Source organism: Gadus morhua, chromosome 2 (assembly GCF_902167405.1).
Source record: "Gadus morhua chromosome 2, gadMor3.0, whole genome shotgun sequence".
NCBI lineage: Eukaryota > Metazoa > Chordata > Actinopteri > Gadiformes > Gadidae > Gadus > Gadus morhua.
The window spans coordinates 14,309,480-14,313,974 of NC_044049.1; the positions used below are offsets into that span (position 1 = coordinate 14,309,480).

General features: G+C 40.3%; 1 long non-coding RNA gene across 1 annotated transcript; it reads right to left on the reverse strand.

Annotated features, from left to right (window-relative positions):
• Nucleotides 1-2,182: 2,182 nt before the first annotated feature.
• LOC115534693 (uncharacterized) lies at nt 2,183-4,057 on the reverse strand. Its single transcript, XR_003974359.1, has 3 exons — nt 3,969-4,057; nt 2,441-2,533; nt 2,183-2,355 (listed from the first exon to the last, which is right to left on the reverse strand). It is a non-coding gene; the product is annotated as an uncharacterized LOC115534693 (long non-coding RNA).
• Between the last annotated feature and the right edge of the window lie 438 nt (nt 4,058-4,495).

Here is a 4,495-nt window from a genome sequence, read left to right on the forward strand (position 1 = left end):
TTTAGTACATGCTTATTATAGACGTGGTTGAAGATTTTTTTTTTTTTTACTTGTAATTATGGTACGAATTATTAAATGGATAGGACTTGCTACAGTAAGTCTAGCACAGTAGTAACACTGTAGTAGTGGTAACACAGTAGTAGCAAATGCATGCGTGTACACATTCGTGCGCGTGCATGTGTCCCTTATTTACATTTCTGATAGTTGGCAACCCTAGTTAAAACAGTGCAATTCGCCTGTTCTTGTGTTTGCTTGCAAACACTTTGATAAAATCATCCATGTTGAGTGCCCTCGCTCTTCTTGACTCAATACTTAGCAAAGATAAATGGCTTAGTCTGTTGTCTAGCATGGTTGTCCTCAAATGAGTTTTAATGAGCTTTAGAGCTGAAAAACTCCGCTCACATGCAGCACTGCTGACTGGGAGGGCTAGAGCTATTTTGCATAGCCTCTTGGTATGGTTCCAAAAACACTGTTAAATCTAGGATGTTTCCCAACTGTGCCGCCCCACTCTCAGCTTTCCTTGACAAAATTCTTCTAGCCTGGTGAAGCTCATGAGTAAGATCCTCCTTATCACACCCATATATTGTTCCAAAGTCAAAGACCTGGTCATCCTGGAGGAATGTACTGCTTTTAGGATTTAAGGCCTGTATACCTCTCATTACTGAACAGTTCATTTTTGAGAACCTTCTTTCCATTTCAGAAACTAAGGTGTCAAGGATGGGGTAGAGTAGTCCCTGCCTGAATGAATCTTTGTCTGCATTACCCTTGCGCAGGCCTATAGTACATGTCACATACGACCCACCAAGTTTGGTGCTGACTTTATGTGCTCTTTTCTTCTCAACATTCTCAACAGCTATGTTGCACTGTTTGGCTGTCTCTACTATGTCATGCCACAGTTTATCAGTAAATGTCTCAGTCCTATACTCTTGAAAAGTATCAAGAAGTGACTCCACCATGTCTGCTGCCATAGCTAAATCAACTGAGGGTGACTGCAACAGTTCAGAAAGCAGCTTTGTGTCACCGAAAACTTTTCGGAAGGTTGCAAGGAGGCCTATAAATGTGAGGTCAATCTGTGCAAGCAGACCTCTAGCATCAATGGACCTGTCTCTGTGATTTTCTGCACTTATATTTTGAAGAACACACAACACAGCTGGTAATCGATCCATCAAATTCCTGCAAGCTACTGCTCTACATGCCCATCTTGTGTCACTTAATTTTTGTAACTCTCTAGGTGTGCCACCATACATCTCTTTCTGGACAGTAAGCCATTTCTGGTGCACATAAGAGCCTGACATGTATACATAGATCTTTTCAAGCAGTGAAAAGAAACAATCTGCCTCTGGAACTGACTTTACAGTGTCAACCAAGACCAGGTTTAGTGCGCATTACAGTGGACATAAAACGCAGTTTTAGCCTCTGTCTTAATTCTGGCTGCCACACCCGAATGTTTACCACTCATTACTGAGGCGCCGTCATAACCTTGTCCAACAAGGTTTGATTTATACTGAAGGCCATAGCTTTCTAAGCACTTGATGATCATGTCACTAAGCCCCTTAGCATCTAGATGTTGTGCATGCTGCATTTCAAGGAAGCTTTCATGAACAGCCCCATTGTAATAATATCGAAGTACTAATGACAGCTGCTCCTTTTTTTGCAAATCTTTGGTTTCATCAGCGATGATGGAGAATACCTCACTCTCTTTCACTTCTTTCACAATGGAATCCTGCACCATACTGGCTAAGCACTGCAGAATTTCATTTTGTATGGTATTGCTTGTGTATTTTGCATTGCCTGTTGCTTTCATTTTTTTGGCTACCATGGGATTGTGTTTAGCAATCATTTCAAGAATTTCTAAGAAATTCCTTTTGTTGTCAGATTGCTCAGACTCACGGTGCCCTCTTTGTGCCATATTTTGTGTGGCTGTCAAAAGCAGTACATCTGCAACAGTTTTAATGTAACTGCGATTCTCTTCAACCTTCTTTTTGTACTCATTGTTGAGCATGTTTAATACAGAAGCATCTGTAAGTGCAGCCTTCTTGTGTTCACTCCAAGCTATCATGGCAGTAATATGAGAATCTGATTTTTCATGCACCTTAAAGCCAGCATCTTTATACATTGCTTTTTTCCAATGTGAAAAGCCGGATTCTGAGGTAAAAACGGATTCTGACGTGCTAGGCAAAGAGAAGTGTCTGCATGCATAGCAGTAAGCGCAGTCTTTCATAAGTGAGTACTCAAGCCATGAAAACGTGTTGTACCAAGATGGATTGAATGACCTCCTCTTCTCTCCTTGCATGGTTTTTGGATATATCTTTAACCGGGGTTGAGTGGGTCCTGCTGCTCTTGACTGTGAAATATCTGTAAGTGACAAATGTATGGGAATCAGAACCTTTAAGTGTCATTTAATTCACTGATTTGACTTAAATTAATTGTTAAGACATACCAATAGGTCCGGGCCGACGAAAAGGGGCTGCCACACCACTATCCCCTTGTGGATGGCCTGCAGGAACCTCTGTATTGTCAGCACTGGACACACCTGAAGCAATACAGAGATTTTATTAGTTTAATTATATTTCAAATTGCCACATTTAGCTTTTAAACACCAGTATTATTGATATCCTGATCCAAATAAAAGCAGATACTGTAATGTTTTAAAAACACTACAAAAAAAAAAAAAGGTAAAGCATACATACTGTGCTGTGTATGTGACGGTAAGGGGCCTTCATCACAGGAATCTTCGCCTGAAGCAATACAGAGATTCTATCAGTTTAATTATATTTCAAATTGTCACATTTAGCTTTTAAACACCAGTGTTATTAATATAATGATCCAAATAAAAGCGGATACTGTAATGTTTAAAAACACTACAAAAAAAAAAAAAAGGTAAAGCCTACATACTGTGCTGTGTATGTGACGGTAAGGGGCCTTCATCACAGGAATCTTCGCCTGCCTCTGCAATAACACATAGGTTGTCATTAGAATGATAATAAAATGTGCCTAAAATATTAAACATATGATACTTCATATGAAAAATGAATTGTTAAGACATACCAATAGGTCCGAGCCCGCCAAATCGGGCTGCCACACCACTATCCCCCTGTGCATGGCCTGCAGGAACCTCTGGATTGTCAGCAGCACTGGACACACCTGAAGCAATACAGAGATTGTATCATTCATTTATATGTCAAATTGTCACATTTAGGCTTTTCACACCAGCATTGTTAAAAAATGTGTCTACACGCTTGTTAAAAAATGTGCCTACATGCTTAATGACAGTATATGCCACTGTAGTATAAGTGAAATATCCCAGTTCGAATCAATGCACATAATGTTTTAAAGAAGGTAAATTCATACATACCCTGATCTGTTTGTGATGTTGAGGGTCTTTCCTCTTTACCATCCACATGTACATCCACAGAAACTGTGATTAAAATGATAATACAATCAGCCTTTCCTTAGTAAACTAAGTGGTATGTTACAGTCAAACCAAATGAGTAAGTTCAAACATGAGAACAAACTTGAACCATCAGGATTTCACATACCTATGTGTACAGCTGAAGCTGAAGCCTGGCTCTCATCCTCTGACTGACTGCTCTGCCCCTGCTCTGGCTCTATTTTGGATTTCTTCCTTATGAAGAAATCCTTAATATTCTGACCTCTTTTCATACTGTAATAGTCCCATAATGCACGACATTCTTATATGTTGTACAATAGATAATTGTGCATACACACGAATGATATTGATGTTACACGGGTCTAACATAACAATGTTACGCAGTACAGAATAGCTAAATGTTAGCTTTAGCATCGTTGACAGTCAAAACAGTGTTTGCTAATGAGATGAGATGATGACAGCCTTGTGCCAATTACAATAAAAAGAATTAAAACAAGACAGGAAAAACGTTTAGCTTATTACCGTTACAGCTTTTAACTACAGGCACAGTAAGTGTAGTGAAATGTAGGTTACTCACATCTTTCTCGACGACGCTCCAGAAACGTGTTGCTTCCATAGACAGTTTGTTTCACGTGTAGGTTTGCTCAAACTTCATCTTCGGGACTTTTTTTTTGCAGGCTACATACTACTTTACCGCATCTCTACTGCCTCTCAGGTTTGAGAAGGAACTGCAACTCTAAACAAGCTTCCAGTTTACATTCAGTGCCGTGAATATTGGGGTGGCACTTGGGGTGGCCAATCAGATTTCAGGGGTGGCCCGTGCCACCCTAGGCCACTCCCTGAACACGCCACTGGATCGAGTGGGAACACAACCATTCTGTGGCAACACTTGAGGCCTCCAATTTCAGCAGTCTTTCCCAGGAGTGCACAGAAAAGGTCTTGCAATTGTTTGAAAAATGACACACCCCAGCAATGGCCAGACAGCAGTATTTGAAGGACCTAAAGGATTCATGTGAGGATGAACTGGATTTCCACAGAAAAAAAGCCAATCGAGTAATTATGCCAAGGAGAAGGGATTTCAGTTACCTTTACTCTCAGTTTGGC